This window comes from Stomoxys calcitrans, chromosome 2 (genome assembly GCF_963082655.1).
Source record: "Stomoxys calcitrans chromosome 2, idStoCalc2.1, whole genome shotgun sequence".
Taxonomy (NCBI): Eukaryota; Metazoa; Arthropoda; class Insecta; order Diptera; family Muscidae; genus Stomoxys; species Stomoxys calcitrans.
Window position 1 is genome coordinate 137,927,933 of NC_081553.1, and position 14,551 is coordinate 137,942,483.

At 35.9% G+C, this 14,551-nt stretch overlaps 1 protein-coding gene across 1 annotated transcript in view; it reads right to left on the minus strand.

Moving 5' to 3' along the window:
* Positions 1–14,551, minus strand: part of LOC106090035 (serine-rich adhesin for platelets) — a 267,366-nt gene that overhangs the window by 134,639 nt on the left and 118,176 nt on the right. The window lies entirely within an intron of this gene.

The window sequence follows — 14,551 nt, forward strand, 5'->3', positions numbered from 1 at the left end:
AAAGAGGAGCTGCTACAAGGCTCTTCGCTCATTCTAGTATGAGTAAATGCTAAATGATGGCAGTTCTCCACGCCTTATCAGCTTTAAATCAAAATCGAGCGGGGAGTAAAAGGTGAAGGCTTAAAGAAACAGCCTGTCAACAAGAGATTGTTTTGTGGTTGCACTATGTCCCTTGCCTTAATGCATGGGCTTTGTAGCACATTTTTTCCAACTCCGCTTAGAAGGGGGTTTGAATTCGTCGATCGGGTTGGTCTTGCCATGAATGAATGGGATGGTTCATTGTGATGGAGTGCTAGACAGGCTCGTTCGCTGGTGGACTCACATTGTACGTATGCGGCGTTGCAAGTACATCGTGCTTATGCTACGCTCCACCGCCATAAAATACTATTGCCACACAATGTAACATGAAATGTATGCTGAAAGCGCAAACCCCGCATTTCAGTTTTGGTTGTGCTTCCAACAAATTACTTGCTTGCAGCCAGAGATGATTTTGCCACATTATCAGCTTTATATCGTATCATAAAGCAGATGGCGCCTTGTATTTTTTTTGTTTTCGGCAGAAAGAGGGCATACTTTTGCAAAAAAAAAACGATTGAATATTCTCCATTGTTTGTGATAACTGCACCCCATTTTCGCAAGAGAAGTTATGGCATATGAGTATCAAACGCCGAATTCCGGAGGTATTTTACCGAACGATTGGCTTCATAAAGGGGAGCAAGATTCTTCAGCACCTATTATACTGTTTGAAGGTCGCCATAAGTTTTTTATTTTGTAATTTCAAAGTTTTTTTCATTAAGTTCTAATGAAATTTACGAAAGTCTAAAAAGTCAGACATGCAATATGTAGTTGAGATAGCTAAAATCCACAGTTTTGTCCAAACTAACGATAGCACAATCGAGAGTTCATGTTTTGTGCTCTTAACACTACGGATACTATAGGTATCGATGTGCTCTTTTTCTTATGTAAAATTTGGATAAACGAATAATTCAATAATTTTTATAGAAAACCTTAAAAAGACTTTATAAAACGTATTAGCTTTTCTCATACATTTTTTGGCTTCCACCAATTTTTAACAAAGTTGGTTCAAATATGTTTTGCGTGAGGAAAACTTTTTAGCACTAACACCAAGAATAGTTAGCGCCCTACGGGTTGATATATCAACCATTACTTATTGATAATCCTATGAACTAGTGTGTAGGAAAATATAAGGGCGTGCTGAGAAAGACTCCGAAAAATTCCTGGGTGGAATTCTGCAACTCCGTGGAAGACAGATCTGAGGCCTCTATGCTAAGGAATATCCAATCCTCGAAATCTATTCCGGTGAGAATGTATGGACAATGTCTGGAGAGGAAACTCTAGAATTACTCGTTGATACACATTTCCCGGGAAACTCTCCAACGGACAAAGTGAAGCCATAAGAGGTTGTCACTGGTATGCACTAGTCGGAGCTTATTGGGGAAATTGTGTCTGAGTCGAAAATCCTATGGGCGATTAAAAATTTCGACTCCTTTAAATCGCCAGGACCTGAAATGTATCACCGGTTGAATTACAAGTTGTATCCAATAGACTGGCTCCTTGGCTTAGGGAGATATACTCTCCTTGTATCAGCATGTAGTATATAACTGTGGTATGGAGGAACACAAAGGTCATTTTCATTCCAAAAGCAGGAAATTTTTTTCACAAGAGGACGCAGGACTTCGTCTTATTAGTTGGTGAACATTTATGCTGAAGACTCTGAATAGAGGCTGATATAAACATATCTTAGGACAAAAATCCCTGTTGATCGCCTGGCTCGGCAACGACGTGCATATGGTTAGGGCGAATCCACTAAAACAACCCCTCACGACCCAGTCGCCAGAATAGAAGGTTCTTTTGCTGTCAAGGAATGCACAATGGAAGCATTTCTCGACATTGAAGGTGCTTTCAATAATGTAAAACCGACCTTAATCATTAAAGGAGCTAGAGTTTCTAGACATCAACACTACCGAAGAAAGTTAATTTATAACTTAAACATTAAAAAATGCATTAAGGCAAGCGGGGGTCTATTTATCTATAAAGATCGGTTAGCAGAGGAATACCTCAAGCAGGTGTACTGTCTCCCCTATTTCGGAATATAGCCATTAACAATTTATTATTGTCTCTGGAAGAAAACGGTGTACAAGTGGTCGCGTATGCAGATGATGTGGGCGTTGCGGTTAAGAAAAAGTTTCCCAACCCAACGTACGAGGGCGAAGTGGGCTTTCGAAAGTGGTATAAACGTAAATCCGGCACCTATCTTCTTGAGAGGAGAGAATGGTTAAAAACCCATATTCCACACTTCATATCGTCCACAATTGGCTGTGCAATTTGCCAGATGCCGACAATTTTTACCAACAAATTTCTTTGAGCATATTGTATATGATTTATTTAAATAACAATTTTTTTTATATTAATTTGTTTTATTTGTGTATGTATTTTTAAACTCATAATTAATATAAGAATATTAAAAATACTACACTTGAATATGAACCAAGTTCATTTGCGAATTTTTCTGTTCGTTCAATTGAGAAATTGATTTGCATTCATACACGTAGCGCAATAACCAGAACCAAAAATATATTTTCTTTCTCTGAAAGGAAATTACCAAAGGGAAGACTCAGATTCTCGACTAATACTTTGGTTACCCATTCCTACTCTGAACACCACAAATGAAATTTATTGTATAAACAATAATATATAAATCGAAAATCAAACATTTATGGGTTTTTTTGCGTTTTTATTTCTATTGTGGTGATTGAGAATCCAGACGATTCCAAGAAATCATTCACAGACGGGTGCTGGTGGTGTATGCACAGTTTTCTTCATCTGGCTTATCGAAGACCAATTTATTTGGGGTTAAAAAATAATAAGTTCTCCCCTTTGACAGAGAAGGAAACATGAACATCGTAAAACATGAATAGTACAATAAAATTAAAACAAGAAAATACAAATATGCACAACTATTAAAGAACCAAACGAAAAAAAGGAATTTCAATGTCTATAAAATATATTTTTTGTGCTTTTTAATTTTATTTTATGATGGCATAAAACTGAGTAGAACAGATTGTCACTGAACATCGGATTTGGAAGGTATTTCACAAATTTAACAAACACCAATAAAAAACTTTTTAATTTTTTTTATTTCCTTAAATAAAATTCAGAATCCCTTAGACAAATTGACAAAAAAAAAGATACAAAACCATTTTAATGAAAAGTTGTGGTTTCTATAGAGCATTCTTAGGGAATGTTTCATTGATTCAATGATATGGGTGTCATCCATTTTATTTTTGTTTTCATGTATTTGACAATATGTGTTGGAATTATTTAATTAACCATATAACAAATTTATTAGAAAATTAAAAAATAATGTTAATGAATAACAAGTAAAAGCGTGCTTAGGTCGGCCGGGCCGAATCTTATATACCATCCACCATGGATCGCATTTGTCAAGCCCTTTGCATTACTTTTTCAAATATGCATGAGCTTTATGAAGTTATTGACCGTTATGGACCGTACTTGCCATGCCGTACTAGTCATAGAAAAATATCAACTCGACAATTTCAGGCAAATTGAATAATAATTGCGCCCCCAAAGCTCGGAAAGTCAAACTGGCAAATGCAAATTTTGCCCATGAACATTCCACTAAGGAACAGGGGCAAACTTCTCACATATCAATGAGTGCAGTCCGATTAAAGCTTTTTTTAAGATAATTTGGCCCATTTACAATCCCAACCCAGCTACACTAATAAGAAGTATTTGTGCAAATTTTCAAGCGACTAGCTTTACTTCTTTGAAAGTTAGCGTGGACGGACGGACAGACATGACATAAAATGTCATGACGATCATGAATATATATACTTCATGAAGTCTTAGACAAATATTTCGAGGTGTTTCAAACAGAATGACGAAATTAGTATACCCCGAGGGTATAAAAGTAGTCGAGCATCAGTTAACTTTGGCTTCAGGTAATAAATGGGATTTTAGAATGTCCGACGCCGAGTTTCTTAAAAAAAAAACCACAGGGAACAGTTACAGTTACTCAATAAGTGGTGTTGAATTCAGTGGTCCTGTAATGTCGACCCGTGGCGCCGGCTAATTCTTGGATTCCCTAGACCAACCAAATACAGTTCTTCCTATGTGAATTTGTATTATCTTATTAATTGCTTACAAAAATCTGTCTCGGACCAGCAGCACTACAAAACCCTAAATAGTATTACAAATACATGTAAAGGTCCGATTTCGAATCCGCTTAATTAAAAATAGCAAAATACAATAAATTTGTTTCAATTATCCAATGTTTTCGATTATGCGATGTTTTCAATTATTAACCGAAGTTTGTAGAATAAAAAAAGGTTTTCATTAGCAGAACTTAAGATAGGTGAAAGGTTTTGTTTTTAAAAGATCTATTATTATAAAAATAATGAGGAATAGATCATGTGAAGCTAGTTAGAAATTACTGCAATTGGTTAAATCGTAAATTTGACCAAACGAAAAAAATGTATAATAAATGTTTTCAATTAAGCGGATGTGATTTGTATTTCAATTAACCGATTTTATCAATTAAAAGGTGTTCAAATAGGCGTATTCGACTGTATGTATAAATACCAGCAAAATGTAGCTCATTACTTGAAATTTTATAAATCCAGTACATTTTCAAATAAAGTTGTCTGCGATGTTACAATCTGTGTTTAGATATTTTGCAAACTTGCAGTTGCAGATTCATTTAAGCAATTATGCTGCATATATAAAATTATTATTGTAATAACGAAACAATTTACACTTCAAATAAAAATATCTACGCCAGCCAGAAATCTCAAAAATATGATTTAAAAAGTAGATAAAACCAGTAAGAAAAGGCAAAAGTCGGGCGGAGCCCTACTCTAAAATTATAAATTCGGGCAATATATAAATATATATGTATATGAGAGCTTTATCTAAATCAGAACATGGACACACAGACGGACTTGGCTAAATCGAATTTGATTCTGAGTCGATCGGTATACTTATTAATGAGTCTAGCTCCTCTGCTTCTTAGCGTTGCAAACAAATGCACAAACTTATAATACCCTGTACCATAGGGGTGGTATAGGGTATAAACACTGAGATTGTGTACATGCCGCTGAATAAAATTACAGATTATGGTAATGAATATAATCAACATTCGTGAGGAAAGTATGCTACATTGAGATATGCATATGCGTAATAAATAAGACGCATTCATTCCCACACCAAATGTGTAAAGAAGCATAACTTCATTCAAAGCGATGATTTAAGAAACTAAACTTTAAATGAGTCGTTTAAGCAACCACGCAAGAAAACCTAAGACGCGCCAGTTGTTCGCATAAGACGCAGCATAAATTTGACAACTTCCAGGCTGATTGGTGTGACTGCCTGTGGTTGTTGTTGTTTTTTTTTTTAAGAACAACTAATTGGGAATAGTTTAAAAAAGTCTATTGGTATCCCACATTATAAAGCATTGGGAACAGGAGGGTGCTAGAAAGAAATGCTTGCCTTACGCTACGGGAATAAAGCACACGTTCCACATAAATATTTAGACAAACTCGAACCCACAACGATATAGCATCGAATTGAAATTACTAATTTAAAGTATGTGATACTCACAAAGCAATAGTTTTGAGGGGATGAAATTGTAGGAGGGTTTAACTATGTGTTCAAGAGAATTTCCCTTAAAAACAAAAGGAACGGTAAAGCCACTCAAGCCAACACCACTGCCAAAGCGTCTGAAGCGACATTCTGTAGGATCATAAATTTTTCAATGACATTGATCGGTTGGCCTATCGAAAACTAATGACGAAGAACTCGATAGTCATGACCCGTGTCATTCCATCCTATCTTGATGGCATCGCATTTGTTTGGTGGATGGTGTTAAAGTAAATAATTCATGTGGCACTTACTAAATAAAAATATCTCTGCATGCATAAGGAACCATCAAACATATTTTGCTAAAGCAATTACAGAGTTTTCATATTATAAAAAAAAATTGAAATGGGAATAATGTTTTCTTCACAAACCATCTTAATATCCTACAACTTTGAATACTTTTAAGTGCCTTTGAATAGAAAACTGAAATGAACGTGTCACATTCTGAACACCATTTAGAATTATTGTATTTTCTGAAACAGTTTCAGGCACTACAAATCCCTGGTGTATAGCAATGGAACTTTAAGCATGTGGATATCTAAATTAGTTGATGAGATATGTATTCCACATTTTTTGTTAGAAATATTTAGTCGAAGTACTTAAAATTGCACATTTGTTGTAATTCAACTGACAACAGCAAACACTGGCCGATGGCTAATTGCTGTTAATTTTGCTGTCATTTCAGTCATAGCAAAATGTTTGCCATTTTATTGGGTTGCCCAAAAAGTAATTGCGGATTTTTTAAAAGAAAGTAAATGCATTTTTAATAAAACTTAGAATGAACTTTAATCAAATATACTTTTTTACACTTTTTTTCTAAAGCAAGCTAAAAGTAACAGCTGATAACTGACAGAAGAAAGAATGCAATTACAGAGTCACAAGCTGTGAAAAATTTTGTCAACGCCGACTATATGAAAAATCCACAATTACTTTTTGGGCAACCCAATAGAATGACAGGCTGAAAGTTGAACTGTCTGTTGATTGCTAAAAGTATCTGCTGCTTCGATTATGATTGTTAGGAAACATATTTAACTTGATGTTGTTCTTATAAAGTTTTTAATTGAAATTTGCCATATTTCTCCTTCTTGATGACATATTTGATCGAATTCTGACAAAAAATCACGAAGTGCACACAATGTATTTTGATTTGAATACCATTTTTGTCAAAGGCCTCGCAGGGCTTGTATTTGTGAAACACTAAAACAAAGAATTTTCAACACTTTTAGGCATATGACCCGCTCTTTATGATCACAACATATTTTTTGGATGTAACAACCTCACAATCCAAGAGATAAATATATTAAATGGCGGAAAAGAACTTAGTTGGTATAAATTATTTTTTTATATTAAATATGCACTTAGTTATAGAGCAATGCTAACCATTGAATCTTATTACTACATTGGCAATGTTGATGTGTTTGTTGTGCTTAGAAGTAATGATAATTGTGTATCGGAATAGTGGATAGTAAGGCTTTCTTCTCTTAGCTTGCGCTAAGCAGAACTGGAGGGCTTACTGAGACCTGTTTCAAAACAAAAGCGTGCTCTTAACATACTCAATAGTATTTGGGTATGTAGGGCTCCTTAATCAATTTGACAACGGTGCTGATGATGTTACATGGCGTAACAGAAATCATGATACACTAGCCAGTCAAAGTATTTTGAATAACAACACACACTTGCTCAACTTTTATAAGTTTTTTGCTATTTTATTCTTAGAATTGAAAGCATTGAATATAATCTCGAGCTGAAAGATATTCGAAAAATCACGAAAAGATTTTAAATATCAAAATAAAAGAGCGCAAAGTGATATATTTTATCACTAAAGTAAATAATCAAAGGATTTACTTTTTGTAAATATGCAAATTGGAAATTTTGCCTATAAACATTCCACTAAGGAACAGGGGCAAACTTCTTTGTGAGAAATCATTAAAAATTTTAGAAAAGTGGAAAAATGGTGTACTATATGCCCTAAAATTATAAGAAAAGATGAAACATAAAATTTTTTTTGAGTATATATGATTTTTTTTTTTCATTTTAAACTTTTTAACATCAAAAAGCAGTCAAAAGCTACTGCTGTCCCATTTTCAGCAGACTTTCTATTGAACAGCAAACATTTTTCTTGATTCTACTAATAAATTTCTCTGAGTGTTAAACAACAGTTCTATGTTTGTTAACATAATAGTTATGTCTGCTGTTGCACCATTTACGTAACACCCTATTCCAACTTCCTACCCCCCACAATACAACAGATTTCATTACTTGGAAGAAGTTCTGAAATGAACCAAGTATAACGACTACCAAATTTTTAGAATAAACTTTAAAGAGTGTCTATTAGTCAGAGCACGCAACACGCTGACTGCTGGCTGGCATGCGTTTCAATGCATTTCGCCATCAAAGGTATTTGATTTCAGTTCTATATATTTACCGTCGGTATAATACATTTCGTTCGTATTTTTGGAGGTACTTACCTAGAAAGAGAAGAAAATTAGATTATTATAATGACATTATACGAGTATCTATATTAATTTTGGCATAAAATATATCGTAGTTGGATTCCACAAAAATATGTAATTCAATTAGTTTAGTTATTTGAAGCGAGAACAAGTTTTTAAGAGAGAAAAACAGAAAATGTATGATGCTTTCAGGGAGAATGGGTATTTGGTGTGGTTGGTTGGGGATCATAATTAGTGTACTTCATATGCAAAATTGAAGACAGCGGATAAAAGGGAGACGAATCGGCGATCGGTCTATGTCAAGGGTGGTCAAAATAGGTGCCCAGTGCTTCTTCGCTCAGCAGCTTAAGCTCTTCTGGCGAGTGGGAGCTCTTTTTACACAATCAAAAATTAACACAAAAATATAAACGTTATTGAGTGCAGCTTAGGCAGTAGTTCGCTTGTAATTTACAAATGAAATGACAAGTTGTACAGGGTTTTATATCTTAGTGCAATTGTTTATAATTCCCAAAAGGAAGAGAACTAGACCCATTGATCATTATACGGATCGACTCAGCATCCCTTCCTGATTCGATTTAGTTATGTCCGTCTGTCTGTCCATGTTAATTTGTGTACAACCTGCAGATCGAAATTTTCATTCGACCATCTTCCAATTTAGAAGTGGTATCTTTCTCGGTCTAGAGACAGCCTATTGAAATTGGAAGAAATCATTTTGACTAATACTGCAATAGTTGTGATACTTGTTTACCGATTATCAATAAATTCGCCATGAAAGCTTCTCTTATTTCTCTTTTGTTCACTGGTGAATTTCTTAGAAATAAGTTAAGGTTTAGATATAGCTGCCGTATATATGTATTTCCCGATTTTCAATTTTAGGGCCTTTGTGAACGCATTTATCAACCGATCATTTAAAAAGTTTGCACGGCGATTTCGAATATGTCAGGATTTTGGTGAAAATTCTACCTTTCAAATTTAAGCGACGAATTAGCCTGCATAGCCAATGTGGTGTAAGGTCTTAAAAATGTCGGATTTGTCCGACTATAGTGCGTCCTTACTTGATTTGCAAATTAAATATGAAAAGATTATTTGAAGGCAAAGCGAATTGCTAACTGCTAAATTTATGTTAAATTATATCGCTCACCGTAGGATGGCGGTATACGTATTTCGTCATTCTATTTGTAAATTTGCAAATTTTGCCTATGAACATTCCATTTAGGAACAGAGGCAAACTTCTCACCAATCAATGAGTGCAATCCGATTCAAATTTAAGCTCACTGATAAGGGACCTCCTTTTAATAGCTGAGTCCGAACGGCGTGCTGCAGTGCGACACCTCATTCTATTTGTAAATTTGCAAATTTTGCCCATGAACATTCCATTTAGGAACAGAGGCAAACTTCTCACCTATCACTGAGTGCAGTCCGATTCAAGTTTAAGCTCACTGATAAGGGACCTCCTTTTTATAGCTGAGTCCGAACGGCGTGCTGCAGTGCGACACCTCTTTGGAGAGAAGTTTTACATGGCATAGTACCCCACAAATGTTGCCAGCATTAGGAGGGGAAAACCTCCGCTGAAAATTTTTTCTGATGGTCTCACCAGGATTCGAACGCAGCGTCATAGGCGGACATACTAACCTCTGCGCTACGAAGGCCTCCTATTTTATTTATAACTCATCGAAATATTGATCAAAGGCCCAACAAAGTACATATAATCTTGTACATCTGTCTGTTAAAAGCATATACGTGCGTACGCCTCTGACTCTAATCGCCTGGGTTTGAATCCTGGTAAGAACATCTGAAAAAGAAAATTCTGAACGGTGGTTATTCCCTCCTAATGCTGGCAACATTTGTGAGGTATTTTGTCATGTAAAAGCTTCTCCCAAAGAGATGTCGCACTACGGCACGCCGTTCGGACTCGGCTATAAATAAGGAGGCCCCTTATCATTGAGCTTAAAACTTGAAAGGGACAACATTCATTGATAAGTGAGAAGTTTGCCCCTGTTCCTTTGTGGAATTTTCATGGGAAAATTTGCATTTGCATACTTATTGTTAGTGTAGGTCGTTTGAAAATTTAAAAGGACCAAATTGGTTCACTTTTTGATATATCTCCCGATTTGATTTCTGACTTCCAATTTCAAATTTTTAACGAAATGTTTTACTATGACTTCCAACAAAAGTACAAAGTATGGTTCAAATTGTCCATTTGTGACCATGATTTATCTCGATTTCTCAATTTGACTTCTTGAGCCTCTATAGGGCGCAATTACTGAATGAATGAAGTCAGTGTGTATTTCACGTACTAAGTTTCTGAATATCATGCACAAAAGACCGATTTGGACCGTACTTGGCACAATTTCCGTATCGTGCAAAATTTCAGCCAAATCGGATAACAATTGCTGGTACCAGGAGCCAAATTTAAAGGGGATATATCGATATTCGTTCGACCACTATCGTGATTTCGACAGACGGGCGAACTGACTGGGGGACAGGCGGACGGACATGGCTAAATTGACTTAAACTGTCAAGACAATACCATAAAATGCAATGGCAATATTTCTGAGCCGTATATATCTAAACGTTCCCATTTGATCAACAAGGAAATTTTAGTTGCTTGTTATTCAGTATTTTCAAAGAGACTATTCCAACAATGATCCTCCTACCTTAAATTAAGTTTAAATTCCGGACCATTTTTTCGCGTATGCGGCAGAATAATTTACCCACGCATACATACCTACAAAATGTGTCCTTGCCTGGCCTATGTGGATATCTTATTCTGGCTGAAATTGGCGTTGTTATTGGTGACTATTAATGTACTTTATATTCCCAAAGACCAGTTAAAATCAGAAAAATAATTAAGAAATGAATTTTTGAAAACGGTTAATATGGGAGATATTTGCATATATGAACCTCATCGGCTCATAGGTTTAACTAAACTATTTATAAAATTTTTGGAGGTACTATGCCATGTAAAACTTCTCTCCAAAGAGGTGTCGCACTGCGGCACGCCGTTCGGAATCGGCTATAAAAAGGAGGCCCTTATCATTGGACTGCACTCATTGATATGTGAGAAGTTTGCTTCTATTCCTTAGTGGACTGTTCATGGGTAAAATTTGTAAAGTCTGTTGTATTTGTATTTATAAAATTATTAGCACAAATCTTGATCAATTTAATTGTAATGGCACACATGTTTTGCAAGTTTTATTGACAAATGTTTACACTATTCTCACTGTTGTTCTCAAATTGTTTTGACAGGTTGCCAAACGGCGTTACCACTTCATAACAAATAAACAAACTTTGTCTCTATGTCTGAAAGATGACTGGGTTTATATATCCCTTTCCTTTCAATGCACCTTAGACCAATGCTAATTGCGAGTACTAATTGCCCCTAGGGAATGAGGAAGCAATAATACAATATGATTGAAACAAAACTTTTCTTCATAAAAGCAAATCAACAAAATAAAGCTAAAATATGCACGGACATATAGTAGAGGCTAGTGAAAATGCAACATTGCGTGATATAAAATGATGACTATTTCATTGCCAACTGCAGGGAAATGGGGTCCCGAAAGAAGGGGAAATCATAAGAAGTACAAAAAACGCAAACTAAAATACAACAAGTCTCTATTGAATTTAGGTTATTGAAACACAAACGAACACATCTGCTAAGGAAGACAAGAATAAAACGTGACATTGAAATGATAGACCTTTAAGGGGCGAAGAATACCCAGTGTCATAGAGAGTGAAGACAAATTTGTCAAAATCGATTTTCTTTTATAGGTAAGCAGAATGTTTTACATCTCCAAGCAAATAAACAATAATTAATTGTGGAATAGGTGACAAAAAGGGGAAAAGGGAAATAAAAAATAGGCCATAAAGGGGGAATACAAAAAAACGAAGGAAGTTTTTCTTTTCTTACAAAGGGAGAAAATTAACAAAACACACACACACACATGCAAAGTCTCACATAAAAATTAGCCCAGAAAATGAATGAGTGTCATTTTGTTTAATTGTTGGACAAAACAAAAAACACCCAACGAAGGAAGAATAAACACAAAGGAGAACCAGCAAGCGAGCTGCCTAAACCAAACGGATGCAATAACTTAATGACTGCATCCGTTTCTTCTTCCATTGTCTGGCTTCCCGCTTTTTGGTGCTTGTCGTTGCCCATTTCTTCCATCACATTGTTGCTGTTTTCTATGAAAATTCTCTAACGAAAATGTACCAAAAAATACAAATGTTTACTCATGGAAGCTGCCAACGAAAGAAAACTAGAATGAACTTCTAAAACCTCTTTGTATTTTTATTTAATTTGAAGTAAACAACACAAACCAAAGTGGAAAAAACAACAAAACTTGAATGTTTATCACAGGCCATTGAATAGGGAGAACGAGATGCAGAAGAAGAAGCATTAAATATAAATAGAGAGTGCACCACTTGAAAGTGTCAACTACTGCACCCCAAACAACTGCTACAGTAGCATTGAAAACTCAACAAACCAACCAAGAGAAGAGAAGAGTCATTGCAGTGTATGCGTTTTACGAGGATAGCTTAAAAAGTTAAATTGAATTCACATGTTTCAAACGACAAGTATTTGTCATAGGTTAGGTTAGAGTGGTAGTCTATTTTCTCAACAGACTCACTTATACTATTTTAGTCCATTGTAATAATGTAGTACCGATAGACTTAGCTCCGACCATTGGTAATTAGAGCACGTTACCATCTCGGCTACCGAAAAATGTACACGTCGCTCGTTCCGGTCTATAGGATCGATCGCCCCACAGTAGGTTTGGTTGGAAGAGGATGAAGCCAAGATTGCCCATTGTGATTTCTCATGTACTCTTCTTATTGTCTGAGCCGCAAGAAAAAACTGTAAAAGACAGATGTCAACGTGCTACCACTTCGTCGCTTTGATTAAAGTCTTGAATTTGGATGGGTTTACGCTTCTAAACTATTATACTTGTGCCTGAAAGAATATAGAGCAAATTAGCTCATTTCTAACTCGTCATAGTGCAGGGCACTGGTATAGGGAATGAAAACTGTCCTCCGTAGCGTCTAAGGCATGAACCTAGGTACAGATATCATCATTTGTAATGCCTAGCTAGTCTTATGTTTACTCAACTTATTGTGTCCTGGTATGATCCCAATGACTTAAATGCATCTTCTACACTGACAATAGAGCTTCTATGGTCTCAGTCGAACATTCGTATGCTCATAGCCTTTGCTCGCATTGTAGCGATTAAACCAAGTTTCCTTTTAGCGCACAGTAAGTAGATTTTTTCCACCGCATTTTTTTCCAGGACAGTTTCAAATCGAGGACTAGGCCTAGACATTCCTTCGACAACTGAAGAGTGAACTCAGGAAAAAACGGGAGTCTATATCCCAGTATCTTTTATCTCGGAGTGGAGATTACCAGATCCAATTTACTGAACTAACTCGACCCATTCCACATAGCTCATCTCGACAGTCTCCTCAATTACCTTTCCAAGAACTCGCTGATCGTCAAGAAAAAAATGTCTTGGATCAGTAGCACGGCATTGTTCGCATATGCGATTAATTGTCATCCGCCGTTTGACCACACTATCTTCCAAGTCTGCATCGATCATTCTGCCGCAATGCATATTCGTCGTGTTCGAAGGTCGAGTGCGACGACTATCGGCTCTACCTCTGGTCTCCTCAATGACCTTTTCAAGAACTCGCAAAAAGTTGTCTTGTATCAGTAGCACGACATCGTTAACATATACGATCAATTGTCACCCGCTGTCTCACCACACTATCTTTCAAGTTCGCATCGGTAATACAGGCTCATAGCATATGCGTCAAGTGCGGCGACTATCGGCTCTACCTCTGGATTTATAAACCGTTATTTTCCGCACCACTCCAAGATATAGAAATTTCCCAACAATACTGTGCAAAAAAGAGAGTTTTCACACCACAGTATTATTGTATAATGTCTATATGTAAATTTGTCCTACATTTTATCAAAATTAAAATTGTCTTCTAAATACATAATTTCTAATACTACAATATATTACATGCCTTTCAAAGCTTTTCATACCGCTCACATAGCCTCTTAAGATATTCCCATTTCCCCACCGAAATGTTAGATGATTTTCTGTCACTGCTGCTGGTTGTAAAACTAATTTAATTTTCTCTTATTCTCTTCTTCTTTTCCTGGTCCATTCATTTTTCATTTCTAATTTTAAAGACATTTAAAGGTGAGGGTGTCAAACCATAAAACTCCATAAATGGCAGGCAACTGTCATGTATCAACAATGAGTATCAGGCAACACCCATCAGGGTTGCCGCAAGGAAAAACTCATGAAAAAGACATTATTTCATGGTTAGAAAATTATACAGGCCTGTTCCAGTACACAATATTCGATAGAATCTTTCGAATTCAGCTTTTGGTCGTTGTCGTGGAA